General features: G+C 42.0%; 2 long non-coding RNA genes and 1 other non-coding gene across 3 annotated transcripts; 2 read left to right on the forward strand and 1 right to left on the reverse strand.

Annotated features, from left to right (window-relative positions):
* The first annotated feature begins 7,833 nt into the window (after nt 1-7,833).
* On the forward strand, nt 7,834-14,969 carry LOC146690513 (uncharacterized). The gene is made up of 3 exons (XR_014915630.1): nt 7,834-7,953; nt 14,526-14,583; nt 14,682-14,969. It is a non-coding gene; the product is annotated as an uncharacterized LOC146690513 (long non-coding RNA).
* LOC146690514 (uncharacterized) lies at nt 10,512-11,377 on the reverse strand. The gene is made up of 2 exons (XR_014915629.1): nt 11,028-11,377; nt 10,512-10,947 (listed from the first exon to the last, which is right to left on the reverse strand). It is a non-coding gene; the product is annotated as an uncharacterized LOC146690514 (long non-coding RNA).
* A 4,858-nt stretch (nt 14,970-19,827) lies between the features above and the next one.
* trnae-cuc (transfer RNA glutamic acid (anticodon CUC)) lies at nt 19,828-19,899 on the forward strand. The gene has a single exon. It is a non-coding gene; the product is annotated as a tRNA-Glu (tRNA).

The following is a 19,899-nucleotide window of genomic DNA, read 5'->3' on the forward strand; positions in this document are numbered from 1 at the left end:
CAAAAATTACGTATACATAAATAAAATACAGATACAGATTTAAAACATAATCCACATATCCTCCTGACGAACCGAGGGGGGAAAAGTCAGTTGACCTTTTATGTGATTGGACAGAAGCGAATGGGAGTTTCAGGAGGGTAAGCACTGCAAGGATGCATGCATCACATCCAACACAGACGTAAAGGTCGAAGGACTTGATTCTAAACTAAAAACCCAGCGTTACGTTTAGTTTTCTCCCAAGTTTTGCAAAAGAGAGACGTCAAACTGTGTATTAAATTTCTGGTAATTTTCAAGCCCTACAAAAAGAGTCCAAAGAAAACTAATCAGCCAGCGTGACCTGTCTGCAGTTACTCTTCAAAGCTCCTGCAAATAAACAAGGTTTTGGCCACAGCGGTGAAAGTAAATACTTAAAAAAATAACAATCATCATTCATTGAATTTTTGAAGGTTTTGCTTTAGGACACTTCCTCCTGAACACTCAGAGAGAGAAAAATATAAACTTTCAATAACATAGTCTGATATCAGACTGCAGCGGACCCACAACAATGAACAAACGCCACTCTGAGACCTGTAACAACAGTGCACATCAGGACACAGATGGGCAGATATGCTGCCTCCATGTTACAGGAGACGCAGAGTTTCAACCACATCCTCTGGCAAAGTCCTTGGTTATGATGTTACATTCTGTCTGAAACAACTGCCATTGTGATCTCCAGGAAGTAAGCTTCCCGTGCGGAGCTTGTTCTTCCCATTTTGGGGAATCAGTTCAGTCTCACACTCATGATGCTGCTGGACAGGAAGAGCATGCAAGGCAGTGTTTATGCAGTTTTAGGTCAGTCAGACCTTTTTCCCATTCAGAAGCTGGACAAGTTCATGGCCTACATTTCACATCAATAACAAAAAACAAGCTTTTCAACTGATATTTACTTATTTGACTAAAAATCAGAAGTCATTCACCTCAGAACTGCTGACTGAAGAAAGAACAGTTATCTCATGGTCTGATGTGCACATGGATGCTACCTAAGATGAACTCTGTGCTTTTCAAACATTCTGGTTTACAAGTTAAAAAAACAAACGTGTGGGAGATTTACAAGTCATTAACAGTTCTACTAAACAGTGATTTCCCCTCTAAACCTCCGTTTCCTTCCACTTAAACAACTGTAATTACAGTGAGGGAAATAATTATTTGAGCCGCTGTTGAATTTGTAAGTTTGCTCACTTAAAAAGAAACAAACTCAAGGCATTAGCTCCCTCCACTGATTTTTAATAGGACTAAGGTCTGCTATAGAGGACACTTTATAACCTTAATGGGCTTCTTCTTTAACCACTCCTATTATCGGTATCTTTTGGGTCATTGTCTTCGGTGTCTTCAGTGTTCTTGCTAAAGGAAGGAGGTTCCTGATTTTACAGTACATTGCCCCATCAATGCAGTGATGTCATCCTGCACCCTTAGCAGAAAAACAGCCCCACATCATAATGTTTCCACCACCGTGCGTGACTGTGCGTACGGTGTTCTTTGAGTTATACAGCAGTGATGGAGAAACTGGCATCCAGGTGCTGAGAAAGTTTGCCACTGCATTTATCTGATTATTCTGTTGCAAGATGTTTATGTTAAGTGTTGTGAAACTGTGATTTAATTATGGTTTCATTTATATAAAGGATATGAGTACTTTTTCTAGCTGACAGTAACAGCTGCACGCTGGTCTTCTGAAAGCAAATGGAAAAGCAAAGCATTCTTGTAGCTGGGTAACATGCAGAGCTCACAGGGGTGATGCGGTGATGATGGATATGATCAGCAGACTGCCTGCAGCACCAGAGCCTCGGGGTCCATTCCTATTTCTCATTTTCCCATCCTCCCGCTACATTTCCTGTCTGTGTCTACTGTTAACAGCAAATTAAAGCCATAAATGTCTTTAAATATAAGGACACAAAATTTTAAAAATAAAAATCCTGTTAATCTTTTGTTTCCATTCTCTTCAGTGGTAATGTCAGCGAAATCAAATCTAATAGAGAAAAAATGCTTATGTCTGCCCTTGTAACTACACATTTTCTCACACACGATTACCCGAAATTAAGATGAAGTTACCTTTATATTTAGTTCATGTTTTTTGCTGTTGGCAGAGAATCTCAGCGGTTTTCTTATTCAGCAGTTTATCACTGTAGGCGAATTTGGGATTTTTTTTTTAGCCACAGAGTAAAAAAAGATCCTTTTCTGTGAAAGTCACTCAGAATTTGAGCATCAGTGTTTAACCCTCATTAAATAATGAGGGAGTTGTTTGTTTTACAGTCACACACCAATATGTGACTGAATTAGCGTTGCTGACTTTCAGATGCACTTTCCCCGACAACTGACCATGTCCTGTTGAGTCCATTTGGATAGGATGAAATAAACTAGATACCAGTTACTAAGTGTTTACATTGGAAACAATGGAGGGAGCAGCAGCCACCTTAATAGACAAAACATTCCCCTTTCTTGTTATTACACTGCACATGAAATGATTCTGCATATGGGAAACTTTCATCTTATACAGGGGTTTTTCCCAAGTGTTAACCTGCTCTGGAGCCAGTTATATTCAAGATAAGGCAAAACAGTCTGTGTACAAAATCAGCGCTCACTGACCAAACGGTTTCCTGTAAAGGTCTGTGGACTTCAGTACACAGGGAGGTGGGGGTCTGTGGGTTTTTGTTTTTCTCTGATGAGCATCGATCAAAGAAAAAAAAAGTTAGGAGCAGATTGTCTACCAACATGAAGGTGGATGGGGCGATCCCTGATGCAAACATTGGTGTGTGATTGTTAGATACATATATAAAAGCACCGTGTAAGTACTGGTCATTTACTTGATGGTGCCATTTCCTGATTGACTCCAACAAGTTTAAACCAATGTTATTGTTCTGTAAGCTTTAATACAGTAATATGATCCTAAAACAGACACCCAAGATTTATACATTATACAAAAAACTGCCAGTAACTTCTTCTCAGACCATCTTTTTTTTAATTAACAGAAGATGTTATTCTAAATCTATTCGTACCCCAGCTCCTTCTTTGCTAACACAGCAGTCATACAGCAACTTTTAATCCTTTACTTACTGGATAATCTCACACACTGCCACTGTTGCATTCAGCCTGTATTACCTGTTTAACCTCTCCATGTTTTTGTTGTTTGATCATCTCTGCTATATGTCCTGCGAGCAGACCTGCTCATGTTTCTGACTGGCCGTGTGCTGCTAACACTGACTCTTTCTTGTGGACATGCTCTTGATTGCGAAACCCCGGTTTGACTTATCCAGCTGATAACTTATCCTTCATGTGAGCCTTAGCCAGATTGCTGATGTTAGGAGAAGTGGAGCCAGATAAGGAAAATCTATGCTGGGCATCCTGAACCTGATTCATAGCACAGGCTCCTGGCACAACGCTGCATTGTTCGCTCTCTAATATTGCAGCATATTTGCTAGTATGTTCAGCCAGAACAAGACAGGCTCATGGCCGTGCAACAGCATTGTCAATTATACAAAGTGAATAACATGTTCCTTATTACATTCATACTACTTTCTGTTTTATTGTTCATTCAATTTGTAGACTCCACCTGCCATGCATCTCTTTTAATAACAGCAAAGCGCAGGAGCCTTAAATGAACACCAAGGACTTTGTTCTGTCTGTTAGCCTGCAGTTTCATTAAGCTAACGAGCCTCAATTAATTATGTTAATGAGCTACAGTTAAAATCTCTCCTGGAGGGAAACAGATAGTCTGTTAACGAGCTGATGGCTGGTTTAAGCAGTCGTTAGCGGCTCTGTGTGTGGTGTGTGTTTGTGTGTGTGTTTGTGTAGTAGTAGTAGTGCGAGATAAGCAGGTCAGGGCTACAGAGATAAAATTCAGGATGAAGCCCCCCTCCTCATTCACAAACACACGCGCACAAACACACAGACCTCTTCCTGTCTGGCAGGAGACAAGGTCTTGGGTGTGTGTCTGTGTGCTGGATCCAGCTGTTGGCTTCATTTCTGTGGCCTCCTGCGGTGGGCGTGCGTGCGTGTGGGGGTGTTGAGGGAAGGAAGCGATGAGCGGCTCCCACCAACATCGTCTCTAATGAAGGCTGAGCGTGTGCGTCTGAGCGAGGGTCTGGCAGATGGAGGACATTTACCAAACAGGTTAAGCGAAGTCAGATTTGTGTTGACAAAATGCACAATTTAAACCATTTATTTTATCGCTCATTTTCTAAAACCATGTAAATCCTTTTCTGTATGGGACCTCACTTTTCTAATTTAGTCTTTTTCTGAAAATGGTCACAGTTATACCCCTTTTTTAATTAGTCTCATGCCTCCCCCCCCCCCCCCTCCCTTCTCTTATTTTATGGCCCTTTGAATAGTCTTTAATAACTTTAATTACATTCCTTTGACATGGCTCAGTGGCACTTCACAAGAACTAGGTGTAACAGATCACTAGGTGTGTCTTATGTAGACTCTGTGCTCAGGAAGTAAGACTTATTCACTGGCAACAAAGAGGGAAGTTGCCTGTCATTATAATACATCAGTAGAAGCTGGAGGTCAGGGTGGAGGGATGGGTCAGCAAAACAGCAGACCTTGACAGCAGTTGGAATATTCCTCTAGGGAAGTGGTGCTCAGGGGAAGCTAAACCCTAACCTTTGTTCACATCGTGAAACTGATTTATTTTTCAACAATTTCTAATCATTTGTGGCTGACTGAATGTTAATAAAAACACTATTCCTCTAACTGTGTGGGCCACAACAATGCAAAAACCTAAAAATTCATACACTGTTGAGACATCAACAGCAATGTAAAGCGCCTTGAGGTGGGTGTTGCTCTAACTTGGCACTATACAAATAAAACTGAAGAGAACTTTTGATGAAGAGACGTCAGTGTTAAATTTAGACATTTTAGCGTTCACTCTGGTAAAGTATACTAACTTAGTTAAAGAAGTTGGTATAACTTGCCCATCTTAAGCTGACATTATTTAGGTTTTTATAGGACACATGTTTGCATATTTTTAAAGTAATATCTGTTTTCCAAATTTTACATTGGTCTGGGTGAGGTTTTATGAAAAGTACCTGAGTATCTGTTTGCTCTATGCACAGTGTGCACATACTTTCCAAAAGGTATTTCTGCTGAACCCTCTAAAAGTCACATTTTTGTGGTGTCACTAAAAATAAAAAAGGGAGGTGAAATATTTGAATTTTCAGGAGCATCGTGTCCACAGGAGCTGAGTGAAGATTTTGCATCCCTGCGTCCTCTGGCATCATGCAAACATTGATAAGCACCGATAGCCTGTCAGCTCATTGGTGGCTGCATGTTTTGAAGACAGTCAGCTAAGCTGCTCTCCACTAACTGCATATCTACCCCTTTTCAATAATTTAAGTTTAAATCAGTCTTTTGATATCTTTCATTGAATTTTGACAAAAATAATAATCAAAAACAGTAATAACTAACCTTTTTTTAATCTATAACATGCCAGCAAGTTGATTAATAACTACTATGTTATCACATCCAAGGCATTTCATTATCCAGTGGTGGACGTAAAACTGGATTGTAATCCAAACCAAATGTATAAGAATATTCCAGTGTATAAAAAGGTAATAGTAAAAATAATAGCCGCTCCATAGCAAAACAAAAGTATTGTTTTGCTATACAGTGAGCAGCTGTTTGATGGTGTAGCTTGTCTAAGGATTTTTAATATTGTTGTGTATATTAATCGTATCAGTATATTGTAATGTGGAAGACATGTTTTAGATGTCATGCTTTAAATCTGACCTGAAAAATCAACTTAAACAAGCTGAAAATTGGACTCAAGCTATGTAAATTAAGCACTCAACACAAAACCTCAAACTTATTGTTTTTATCCTCATCTCAGTTCATCCTGGAGCGAGGTATTAAGTCACTTGAGGATTTAAAGAAGAATATACCAGTTATAGTTTAGGTTTTTCTGATTTGGGGGATTCATGAAGGTGTGATGTCTAATCTAACAAACCTTTTCTTCCACAGCTAGTATATAATTGTCGAAGCCTTTTCTCTTGTCTAGTTAAGAGGAAGCAAAGATGGGGCTTTACTCATTAACTTCTGCTTTGAAGAAGAAAGATAAAACAATGAGCGGCTGCTTAGGAGAGATTGAGGGAGGCAGGAAAACAGAGATACAGGAATGTGTGTGTTTTAGTAAAGCATGTTCAGGATGTTGTTTTTCTCACTGACAAAAAGATGAAGAGTTCAACTCTTATTCTGACCCAAGGTCGGCATGTCGTGCTTTTATTTTGATGTTGTTACAAAGGGAAGACCTTGACATAGACGAACATCCTGTGACAACGGGAAGAGGGCGAGGCACAAACATGAGCCATCAGCTGTCCAGTGTTGCACCAAAACCTCCATCCCTGCTGTGGAAGAGCACAGAGGAAGTTTGGTGCAGTCGCCATGGTTACCGAGGTATTTACAACCAAAATCAGCTGAGGGGAAACAGTGGTTAGTGTCGTGAACTTTGACCTTGGGTTACTATGTAATCACAGACCTTTTACTGGGAGTTTCTCTGAAAGAACTAAAAGTGCTTTAAAAACAACTCCCAGAATGAGTAAGACTGAGTAAAAATAAGTAAAACTAACCAGTCACTATGGTCTGCCAGAAGTACGTACCTGACAAGTTATTGGACACGGACATAAACAAAAATGTTTTTGTTTATGGAACAACCACACTGGTGAAGACAAGGAAAACTGTCTGATGGGGTTAAAGACAATTCTAAGGCTTCCTCATTCCTCAGAGTCACATGACTCTCAAAGCACCCTAAAGAGGGACCAGGGCAGCGAGATCTCTGGAGGATTTTGACTGAACTGGTTCGACACTGAGGAAAAAGATATCTCAGATTCCTGCTCACACTACATGAAACACAGACCATAGCCATATACTGTGTCATACGGGTACTATCATTATTAGCAGTAGATGTGCTTGGACAAGACACTTCACCTGTTGCCTACTGATGGTGGTCAGAGGGCCTGGTGGCGCCAGTGTCCGGCAGCCTCGCCTCTGTCAGTGCGCCCCAGGGCAGCTGTGGCTACAATGTAGCTTGCCATCACCAGTGTGTGAATGGGTGGGTGACTGAATGTAGTGTAAAGCGCTTTGGGGTCCATTGAGACTAAGTAAAGCGCTATACAAATACAGGCCATTTACCATATTTGTATTAAAAATGCTCCCAAAGGCACCAAACACCACAGAAGTTGAGTGACACACCTGTCAATCAAAGTGCCCACGCCCCTAACGCCAGTATATGGATATAAAAACAGTTTTTATCCCTTTGTAATGCTGTAATGTGGAGCATTTTAACACAGGAGTCTTAGGTGACTGACTGCCTTTTGGTTTGGGAGCCAGCCTCTAGTGGCCAATAAAGTAACTGCAGGTTTTGGGGTTTTTTGTTTGCTTTTGTTTTGTTTTTGTTATCTTCAGGTTTAAGTAGATTTTTTCAGCCCCAGGGCCCTATTTCAGGAAGCCGGTTTAGAAAACTCAGAGTGAAAAACGATACTCAGGGTTGAGTAACCCCGAACTGTCCAACTCGGAATATTCGGTTTCAGAAAGGCTGATAACAAGTAGTTCAATCAACGCAGAGTTGCTCTAACCCCAAGTGAAGCGCGCGGACGAGGATACTAGGGGTGCAACGATATTCGTATCGATATTGAACCGTTCGATACAGTGCTTTCGGTTCGGTACGCATATGTATGAACAATACAACATTTGTAATTTATTTTATCAACTTTCCTTCTGACGATGCTGTCTGTGTTGAGCGCTCAGTGAATCTGCGTTCGACTACTCCGCCTAGGCTGCACTGTCGAGCGCAGATCCACTGAGTGCTCAACACAGACAGCATAGTCAGAAGGAAGAGCGCAGGGCAAGCTAGCAAGACAGAAGTTAAGCTCTCCAGATCTGGCGTTTGGAATTATTTTGGTTTTCATGTGACGTATGACCCTGAAGGTAAGCGAGTCATGGACTAAAGTAAAACAGTATGTTGGATGTGCCGTGCAATGCTCAATTACATGGGTGGGAGCTAGTGTGTTAGGCAGTTAGCTCGTTAACGTGTTGGCCGTCTAGCCCCATGCACGGAGCGATCGGCGGTAGCTCGTTAACGGAGATTTGCCGTGTTGTGGCGTTAAGGTCATTTCAACGAGATTAACCTGAAATCACTAGTGGGAACACAACGAATATGACTGCACATTTACGCCGACATCATCCTAGTGCAAAGACAAAAACAACAAGCATGCTACTAACTTTAGCCGAGTCATTTAGACAGCTGTTAGCACATGATTCTCCTTATGCTGCTGAGAATATAGCCCGGAAGAAGCGGATAGTATAGCTTTTATTTTGGAAAGAGCCATTTCTCTGTAATAAACTCTCTTTTCCAAAGATGAGTGATTCCTCAATCAGATACAGGGCTTGCAATATCGCTAGCCCGACGTCCTGGGGCTAGCGATTTTTTTCAGTCGGGCTACCAAAATCTATCTCTTCCCTGCCCGTCGGGCTATTGTAGGAAGGAAAAATATATGTCAATGCTTTTGCATTCTTTCAGAAATGTAGCTGGGTAATTATGTCATTGGCATCGGTGAGCCACTGTCAATATGTGACATATTGAAATCGCGTTTGAATTTGCGCTTGTTTTTTTGCTTTCACTTTGCAATGTGCGAACTGTGTATAGAGAGCGACAGCACTGATCTGTGAGTGATGATAATTTGTGCACCAATTCCTCTGACATCGTCTTATTAATCGTTAGCTTACTATGCAAACATGACAAGTGAAATCTCCCGCAGCAAGCTTAAACATGTGAGAGGTTGATCGCGCAGAGAATCGCTGAGCTTATGTGAGTGCGTGTGTAAAAGCAGGAGGATATATATTTCATTTCTTCTGAGCCAAATAAGACAGGTCAGGGTGAAGAAGTGACAGCCAAAGAAAAGCTTACCACAAAACGGAGAAGTTATGACAAATCAGACTATAAGGCAAAAAGAAAGTGCAGCTTTATGGTTTCATGGACAAAAGAATTTCTGTGGCTGCAATATGATGAGCTAAATAACCAGGGCTGCACATAAGTGGTCCGCAGGTGCGCATTCGCTGTCAAAATAAAAAACGCGCACAAGGGTTAGGGTTAAATTTAAAAACTGTACTTTTGAGTTAAAATATATATTTATAATTTTAATAAATGACAAATTAAAAAGGCATGAACATTTTTTTGTATCGAAAAAATATCGAACCGTGACACCAAAGTATCGAACCGAACCGAACCGTGAATTTTGTGTATCGTTGCACCCCTAGAGGATACATAAAGCCCTGATAAGAGGAGCACAGAATAAGCGAGTCACCATGGAGACGGAGGGAAAGAAGGCGCGGTCAATGTATTTTACAGCGCTTGAGGCCGAAATTCTGATGGCAGCATATGCCGATAACATGCAAATTTTGCAGAAAAAAAGGTAACACAGCCTCAGCTGCAAAAGAAAGGGAGCATGCATGGCAAAACATAGCCGACAGAGTCAATGCGTGAGTGTTAATTTAAACATTGATCTAGGGATTTCCACCCATTTAACACGTTATTTTATCATATGTTATTTTATTTGTTATTTTATACATTTTATGTTGTGATGTGATGTGAGCGCAGGTGCAACCCAACAGGCCCCAAACGTGCCTGGCAGCAAGTAAAAATGAAATATAAAAATATAGTCCAAACAGGTAAGGTGTAATTGTATTATGAGCCATAGTGCTTGGTCTGTTTGTCCCATGTAAATCAATTGCAGTTAGAGGCTACATTAATTTTCTTTCTGTAAGCACTTGCTCTGTATGCTCAAATGTGACCCCGTTATAGCCAACAGAAAAAAAGCGGAGGCCCGAAAAACAGGTGGGGGTCCTCCACCACCACCACTCACAGAGGCTGAGCAGTTGGCCCTCAGCCAAAACAGTGGGCGCCCTGTGGCTGAAGGCATCTCTGCGGGGACATCCTCTGAGTCAATAACCCCGCAAGACACAAGTGCCTACATAGGGGGTAAATTCAAAATAATACATGATGTGCATACATCCTTTCTTCACAGTCACCTTTGCAGTGCTGCTCATTCATTTGATAAACTCTTCACCATAATGAATTATTTTGTAGTGAAGTTATTTTCCGACTGATTTTGCCTTCCCTCAGTCTTGGTTGTCTTTGAGAGCATAATGACAATGAAGTGTAAGGTGCTTGGTATGTTTGTTAATTGCCATTTGGTCCCTTGTAAGTTATAAGTGACCTGTATAAACCTCATATTCTATCAGTTGATGGTGGTGGTGTACTGCATCTGGTGCAGCCTCCTGTTGAGCCAGACCAACATGCAGTTGTGAGTAATACTCCACAGATTATATGAGTTTACAGTAGAACAGCAATGTTGTTTATTTCTTTACTACAGGAAAATAATGAAGAAACATTGACAGCTGTTACAGAGGAGGAAGCAACAGAGACACTTTATGAGGTTTACATCTTTTAATACTTTGTGTACAGGAAACACAGGCGACCAATAAAGCCAGTTGAACAGAAAATCTGTTTATTCGTCTTTCAACATGTTGAGGTGATGGGTCAAAAGAAATGATTGTGACATATGGTGTCTCTGACTGCTCTTCCATCTTGTATGTCCGTGGGAGGGTCAGGATGTTCATGGTTTGGATCACTGCTGATGTTTGGTTCAGAAGGACAGTGTTCTCCTCTAATTGTGGCAATGTTGTGAAGAATCACACATGCCACAATAATGTCACATGCCCTTTCTGGGGTGACCCTGAGTCTTTGCAGGCACTGGAACCGGGCCTTAAGCATTCCGATAGTCATTTCAATTCTGGCTCTTGTCCTGCAATTAGCCAGATTATATCGCTGCTGTGGGCCCGGTTCAGGGTCAGGGTAAGGGGTAAGCAAATAGGGTAAACATGGATACCCCCTATCACCAAGCAAGTAGCCAGTGAACTCTCCTAAGACAGAAGGATACACTTCAGTTCAAATGTCCCTGTAGCAATTGGTCTTTATATATTTTAAAGTATTTTCAACTCACCATGTCCAAATTTTGTGCTCAGTGTACATTCACGGAATATTTGTGAGTCATGGACAGAGCCTGGCCACTTGGCTTCCACATTTGTGATAATGTTGGCAGCATCACATATGATCTTCACAGTGCAGAGAACACAAATTAGCATCCATTACTATAATGAAATGATTTGTTAGTTTGAAATGCTACAGGGAACTATGTACCTGTACATTAATGCTGTGGAAAGACTTCCTGTTCACATAGTCTCCTTCATTTACTGAAGGAGCAATGATTGGAATGTGAGTGCCATCTATACAGCCAATCACGCCTGGGAACCCTGAAAATAAATGTAATATTTAAGTAGTAGTTCAAGTATCACCACATCATAAATTAAGTTTTGTTCATCCTGATACCTACAATTTTGTGGCATCCCTCTTTGATGAATCTTGTGGGTCTATGACCGGGGAACACCACAGACAAGTACAGGAGACGTTTCAGTGCAACTGTAACATTCCTGACTGCCCGACAGACGGTAGCCTTGGAAACGTGCTCAGCGTCACCAATATTATACAGAAAGCTCCCGTTTGCAAAAAACCGAAGTGCAATACAAATAATATGTAATGAACTGAGAGCATGTCCGCGATGTGTCACATGCGTAATATATGGCCTGAGGATGTTATCCAAATAACTTATAGATTGTGCTGAGAAACGGTAACGTTCGCACAGAAAATCATCAGGAAATGATAAAATGTCCAAACGCGCTCTGATCACTCTCTCCCGGCGGAGAGCTCTGCGGAGAATTTGGGCTTCACGATCTACTGGCTCTTCAAGGAAGTGGCACGCCATGTCCGACACTTCCTACTGTCAGGTTTCCGACAAAGGGGCGGAGACAGTCAGGGTTAGTTGTAGTAAACCTGCTAGGGGGCAGGTTAGCTTCACGGAGTGTGTCGTCATAGTGACTCACTCAGGCTTCAGCTGAACTCGCTTTGTGAAACCGAAAACCCAGAGTTTTCGTTAACTCAGGGTATACTTACTCAGTTTTTCCACTAAACCGGCTTCCTGAAATAGGGCCCTGATGTTTCCCTTTGATAGTTTTACTTTTGAATTGCTTCATGACACAGAATTACCCGAAGTTTGTGTTCAGTTAAGGGTTACAAGTCCTTGAAGTAGTTGAAACCTACCAGAAAAAAAACGATATAACCAGACTGATTCTGTCTCTAATGTAAAAGTCTTAAAAGTAACCAACCTGCTGTTCAGCCTCTGTTCAGTAAATAAACAAATGATCAATTGTGTGCTGGACAATGAATCTAATTGTACTAGCAAAGCATGGCAGGAGGAATGCGTGTGCTTGACAGGTTAAGTGATACATGAAGCTATTAGACATGCAGTCATGATGGCTGCCAGGAACATGAACAGATAGATGGTTAAAATTAAAAAAACATAAGTCTCTACGTTTTGCTGTTGAGCTCTAAACCTTCAAATCAAAAGCACAAAAACTGTATGTTGCCCTGCCAACAGCGGTATCGTGCCGCAGGTCATTTACTCATTTACTAACTCACTGTGGTGGATTTGGAAATATGGAGAGTAGTTAGACTCTTAAAAAGCAAAAAAATAGCCAAAGCAAAAACGGTCTAAGATGAGCTGTGTGATGTGGCCAGAAGCCTCGTGGCACTTCCTCCTGATGAAGTACAGCTGTGCGCATCTCTGTGTGACAGTACGCGACGACCACAGCGTAGAGGACAAACAGTTCTCCAACACAACGCTTCGCATCAGGAGAGAGAGAGAGCGCTCCATCTCCAGCGGAGCGTGTTAATGAATCAACAGTTGGAAACCTGTCTGTGGGAGACGACACAGCTGCTAACGTGAGAGTGTTTTTGCAGTGAAAACATCCCACTGCAGTGTCTTTGATACCTTTAACGCTGACATAATCATTTTCCACCCCAAGAAAGCTGTAGGTTGAAGGAATAGAAGAGGGTCCCAGTCAGTGACGAGACCCTCTAATTTGTCAAAGTGAAGGCTAATTTAATGCACCGTGTTCCCGTCCCCACTCTACATACTGACACTGTAATCTGCACGCTGCGTAGCGTGGCAGTTAATTAACATCTTGTCCTATGTGGGTTGTTTTTTTTTTTGTAAATCAGCAGATTATACAAGATGTCAAACTGTGGAGTGACAATTTAAAAATGTAACCCCTATCATACAGGAAGAAAAAAATAATCAATCAGTGTCAAGACATTAAACAAGAGGCAGGTTTAAGTTGAGTGCTGAATCAGTATTCGTCAATGTGATTGGTATACACTCAACATTCAACACGGGGCTTATGTTGCTTTAAACTAAATGGACCTGACTGGGAAGCAGCCTAGAGGAGGCAGGTCGGAGACAAAAATCCGGAGTCCATGTGGACGGTCATCAATGAGCTTCAACCCTGTTTAATCCGTATTTATACTTCACTCCTTGCTAGTAGTGGGTTGAATCCCCCTTTGACTTCAAAATTGTTTTAAGTTTTCATGGCTTGCATTAAACTAGGTGCTGGAAACACTCCTTAAAGATTTTGGTCCATCACACAGTTGCTGCAGATTTGTTAGCTGCACATCCTTGATGGAATTCTCTTATTTGAGCACAATTTTCACATCAAGAAACCAATTTTAGATGATTTGAGCTTTGTGAGTTCAAGATGGATACACTGTGATCATACAGGACATGGGCAACTACAATACTCAGGCTGTGGAAATAAAAACAAATGCACAGGTAGTAAGAGGCCAAAGTGTGAGAGAAGCATCTTGATCATGTGTACATGATTAAATGGACTGAGTTGCTGTCCTGCGATTGGCTGCTTAGATATTTGCCCTAACAAGGAGATAAACAGGTGTATTCAACAAAGTGGTTGGTGAGTGTATAGTTTTTCTATAATACACCCTAATATAATTATATACTTGTAGAACACTATTTTCTAGTTCACCTACCCTGGGGATTTGCTGGCCTGCTGCTCTGACACTAAAAAACACGGATCTCTCAAAGTGAAGCTATAACTGGTCATAATCATCTCTAATTACAGCTCGTGTGGCTCTTTCCACTTTATTGTCTGCGGATGAATATGCAGGTTTCTATTTACCCCTCATTTCAGTCCAAAAGACAAGTGTTTAAAATGATTTCATTTAGAAGACTCCTGTCCAGAATGTTATATCACAGCAGCACAATTTAGTTACAGTTTGAGGTCCATGGGTGGGTGCTGGGTTGGTGGAGGGGCTGAAACAGCAGACGGGGATGCAGGACAGGAAAAGCACTGACATGTCAGAGGAAGGGATGGAAAATTCTGCAGTTTAAATAGACTCCCAAACCGGGAGGTTGTGCTTGGTGTGTCGTGTGAGGAGAGAGGCATGCTATGTGTGTATGACACACAGCATCTTGACTTGTCTGCAGGCTTTTCTCCATCCATGGAAAAATTCACGTTTGTTGCAGTGCTGCAGGGAGCTTGTGCTAGTTTTGTGCCATTTTGTCTGACTCTTTGTTTTCCTGTGTCTCCAGAGTGCAAAGTTGGCTAAACTCACAGTCATGATTGACAGGCACATTAATGGGAAATAAGGTAAATTGAAATAAACAAGAATTATCCTTTGAATGTTATGTTTACTTGATTGTTTTCTTGACAATATCTCCAGTGTTCATTCATCTCTCCCAAACAAGGAGGAAGTCTTCTCAACCAGCTGACAGCTGCACTCAGAGAGAGAGAGAGAGAGAGAGAGCGAACAGAGTCTCCATAGTAACCACTTTGCACAATCTCCATCACGCTGTTTGTCTTCTCGGCTAAACCCCCTCAAAACAAACAGGAAGTGAGACAGGATGGGGGGAATGGGATGTCCTGTAAGAGGACAGCCTCAGTATTAATCCAATCCAATCGGAGACGGGAGCTGCAGTGAGGTCACTTCCTGTCAGGTCAGTGCCGTCACATGGTAAACTCTGAAACAGCTTTGTGAAGTCAGCGTGTATAAATGCTGCAGCAAGCAGAGAGGAAGGCACACACCACACACACACATCCTCTGTTTGTCCTAATGAAATTGTGTTGTTGTTTTTTAGCTTCGTGGCCACTGTGTTATTATTTTCTTTGGTGTTGCCAGTAGCGATATTGACATAAGGAAATAGAACATCTGCCATAACTGGAGGCATCGCCACAGCAACCCAGACCCACAATGCCTCTGGAGCAAAGCAGCTGTTCTGTCCAGGGGCGAGAGACCCAGAAAAAGACAGAGACTGTGCGAATGAGAGAGACAGAGAGAGACACAGTTTTACTAATATGGGGGCTGACATTGGGGCGCACGAGTTCCCACACACAGTGGAATGCTGACAGCATCACTATCTGAATTCCTCGAACTTCACTCTGTCCCAAACTGTGAGTTTCACTTCATTAAAGGCAGCTTCAGTGGACCTTTAGTTTATTTAGCTACACTTAGCCTGAAAGCTCATCTATCAGTTCTCACAAACATTCATACTTTTGTTTTGTCTATTGTCATGTTACATCAGGTAAATTTGGGGTTCAGCAACCTGTCCACCCCCGTGCAGACTGTCAGAGCTGGGAATCAAAAGAACTTTTTTAAGGAAACCTTTATTAAAGCAGAAACTGTTTCACGAGGTTAGAACGATGAAGCAAGGGGAAATGATGAAACTACCCATTTTTATTGGAAGAAGGATGGATGCCAGAATTTATTTTATAATTCACTCACACCAGCCGCTCATTAAAAGCCATGTCAGACAACCGTGCCACCCACCAGCATGTCTCCTGATGTGACACCATGAAGAAGAAAGATATGAAAAACCTTATTTAGACCTTTACTTTGATAGGAAAGCAGAGAGGAAACTGGAAAGTAGCGAGAAAGCTAGATTTACTAGCAAACAGGAAATGTTCCAGGGCAGTTTCAAACTCAACTCTGCTCTATTGGAAACAAGCTTTTTTCCCTATTCAAACAGCAACCTGCAGGCTGGGAAATTCAATTATGTACCAAAAACTGCAGTTCCTCTAAAGGCCACTTGAGGCCGGGTCCAAAAGTAAGTCAGTCTAAAGCAGGGATGGGCAACTCCAGGCCTCAAGGGCCGTTGTCCTGCAGGTTTTAGATATCACCCTGGGTCAACACACCTGAATCAAATGATGAATTCATTAGCAGGTCTCTGGAGAACTACAGTCGTGTTCAAATTTATTGGCTGCATCCTCCTGAGGACCCGGCCTTCGTGGTCTACGTGGGTCGGGTCCTCAGAAGGTCGGGTAGGCCGAAAGTAAACGGCTGTGAAATTGGACGGTCTAGCCTTCAGATTTGCGTCACCGCTGTCTCGGTGGAGTTTAATAAACTCAGCTGTCTGCTCCTTGCTATCTAGAATATAACAGGACACTGGTGTAAATTCTCGACCATCTCACACTTCTGTTTAATCAGTTTTCTGTTTGAAGTTTATTCAGCTGTGTGAAAACCAAGGAGGAACCCACCCGGGGGATTAATAAAGTTTTATTTTATCTAATCTAATAACTTTAATCTCAGCCAAACCGATTTACTCACGAACAAATAAAACACTGAAAAAAGCCCAACAATAACATTTTTAGATTATCTAAGTGATTTATATATTACGTTTAACCTGAGTAGCGAAAGACCGCGGTGATCTGAAAATGATGTGCCGAGAGTTTGCCGCTCTCGCCGGCTCTAGTGACCCTCGAGCTCCCGGCTAGCTATCGAGCTGGTGGATAACAGACATCTCCGACAACATCGGAGCACTTTTGCAAATATCCGATGTCTTGATAAACCAAGCAGATATTTGAAGTTTACACAGCTACATTCTCGCCTGAAAATATGTTAAAAGTCTATTTTGTGACCCAGAAAGAGTAATAAGAGTAATATTAAAAACTTAGTAGCGGCCGCCATTGTTGAAAACTGGAATTGGCTGGTCCGCGCTATGAATTCTGGGATATGGTGGGCCACGAAGGACACACCCGGCACATCCTTCAAATTCGGGGAAAAGGAGGACACATTTGTCAGTTGCATTCGGAGGAGTCTACAAGTTTGGACAGCCTTCATTGCGTCGCTGTGACGTGATCGGCCTCAAATACACAGTTTTGTTTATAACTTAGTTCATAAATCTTAATATGCTCACTTCTGGCTCCAAAATCCTAACCACGAGGCTTCAGAACAGAGCTTCACAAACCAGTGGGTGACGTGAATGTCACTACCTCCATCTTTTATATACAGGCAATGTTTCTGCTGTGATTTCTGTTTTTTCTGTGATTGGGACCACCAACAGCTCAAGCATAAACAGAACAATGTGTGACAGAGTTCTAAGAAGAAATATTGTTATATGTTATTTGATGTTAACCCTTGAAGTCCAAAATGTTCAGTTTAGTTTATTTTTGGGGGAGAAATGGATTATTAAATTCAGAATATTGACACTGGCAGAGGTCTGCGCTGTCGTAGTGCACGTCCAGTTTTATTAAGTTAAAGGGCAGCTGATTCCACTAAATTCCTCTAATATTTTATTCATTATTTGTTGATCTACTGGTTGAGAAACATTTCAGTACCCTCTGCAAAACTGCAGAGCATTTACAAAGAAACAGTGGCAACACTGACATCCGACCTGAAATATGAATCACAACCATGTGTGTGTGTTTGTATGCATGCACATGTGTGTTTTAAAGTTAATTAAAGTTTAAATTTGTACTTCCTGTCTGTAGTTCCCATGGAGACTGTGGGAGAGACCGAGGATGTGTTTGATTGTATAGCAACGCACAAATACACACAAACGTCCATACGCAGAGTGAGCAGATATGAACTCCACAGGACAATAGGAGCCTCCTTGGTGTGCAGCAGTATACAGGGACGCATAACTGTGCAGCTGCAGTGGAGGAGGAGAACCACTGCTGGACATTTTCTGATTAAATTGGAGAGAAACAGGACAGCAAACAGTAGAATATACAGAAGAGTCTATGTATGTTATTGGGGTTTTAGCTCTATTGTTCTGTTTTGTCCCAGATCTGACAAAGCTAACTGTATTAATGATGAAGAGGCTAATATACACACACGCACGCCGAGGCAGTGCAGTGTTTAGTTGTTGGACAGCAGAATGGAGCTCTGTTGTCACATCTGCAGCTGTGTGCATTTTCCTTCATACAGAGGCCGAAGGTTATTCCACCACTGGGAGGTCAGAAGTCAGAGGTCACCTCCTCCTCCTCGTACCCGCAGCCGCTCCCTCCGTTTCGGATGTCCTGAACCTTGCTTTTTATGAGGAAGCAGTTCATTTTCATTAGCAAACAACATGCTACAAGGATCAACTACAGTCACGGACAGTTTATTAAGCACACCTTACTTTTCCCTACTTTTGCCTTCAGAACTGTCTTAGCTGCCTTCTTCATGGCATAGACTCAGCAAGGTGCTGGAAACATCCCTTGGAGATTTGGGTCCACACACACATAGCATTATGGGAGATTCCCTGATGTCAATCTCCTGTTCCAGCACATCCCAGAGGTGCTCGACTGGATTGAGATGTGGTGACTGTGGAGGCCATTTGAGTACCGTGAAGCTATCGTCGTGTTCAGGAAACAAGTATGAGCTGATTTGTGCTTTGACATGGGTACACTGTGGTCATAAAGGGGGTGAAATGGTCAGCAGCAATTCTCAGGTAAGCTGTGAGGTTTAAATGATTATCAGTTATTACTGAAGGGCCCAAAGTGTGCCAAGAAAATATCCCCCACACCATCCTACTGAGCAGAATAGATCCATACTTTTATGTTGTTCATCCCAATCTCTGACCATACCATCCAAATGTGACTGCAGAAATCGAGGCACATTAAACTTGCAGCGTTTTTACAATCTTTTCTTGTCCAGTTTCTGGTCTTGCGTGAATTGCCTCGGTTGCCTGTTCTTAGCTGATAAGAGAAGCACCAAGTGTGGTCTTCTGCTTCAAGGTTTGACTTCTGCATACCTTGGTTGCAATGAGTCGTTATCTTAGCTACTGTTACATTCCTAACAGGTCAATGCAGTCTGGCCATTCTCCTCTGACCGCTGACCTCTGGATATTTTCTCTTTGTCATACCATTGTCTCTAACCCCATAGATAGTTGTGACGAAAAACCCAGTAGATCAGCATTTTCTGAAATATTCATACCAGCCCGTCTGACACCAACAACCAAATTCAAAGTCACTTAAATCATAGTTTTTCGCCTGTTGATGCTCGGCTTGAACTTCAGCAGGTAGTCTTGACCACGTGAGCTGCTGCCGTGTGATTGGCTAGTTAGATAGTCAAAAAAACAAGCAGTTGAAAGGGTGTACCCAATAAAGTGGCAGATGAGAGTATAATGTAGAGTGTATTAATTAGATACCAATGAGGAGCAATGAAGATCAGCAGGTATGTGAAAAGTTGGGTTTTAAATGCAAAACCACAGGTTCTTTCTTTTATTTAATGGGCAGGGCTTCTTTCTATTTCCACTCTTTCCACCTAAAAAATGTAGCAGCCTTTAAATCTGTAGCATTTAGAGTAGAGAAGTAAAAAGGTTTAAACACAACATTACCACCTCATAAAGCTCAGACATCTGCGTCCACCAGATGATTACGAGTCCGCACTCACTCTTTAGCTTAATTCTTTTGTCTCTGTGGTGTTGATCCTGTGTGCTGCTGAATGCTGAACAGGCAGTTCTGGTGTTCACCGCTGTTCCTCCACTGCTGCGGATCAAACGATGAATATTTTGACAGTTTTAAAGTTCATGGAAAAACTTCTGCGTTTGGATTGCCACCAAGCTCAACAACGCCATCTGGCGGTCAGGTGTATTAAATTCTGATTGTAGAGGTTGCGGAATTTGTCGCAGGTCCCTGGTGGTCTAGTGGTTAGGATTCGGCGCTCTCACCGCCGCGGCCCGGGTTCGATTCCCGGTCAGGGAA

This window comes from Copadichromis virginalis, linkage group LG16, assembly GCF_057382275.1.
Source record: "Copadichromis virginalis isolate Kocher_CV1m ecotype Utaka linkage group LG16, C_Virginalis_male_GT1.1, whole genome shotgun sequence".
Lineage (NCBI taxonomy): Eukaryota > Metazoa > Chordata > Actinopteri > Cichliformes > Cichlidae > Copadichromis > Copadichromis virginalis.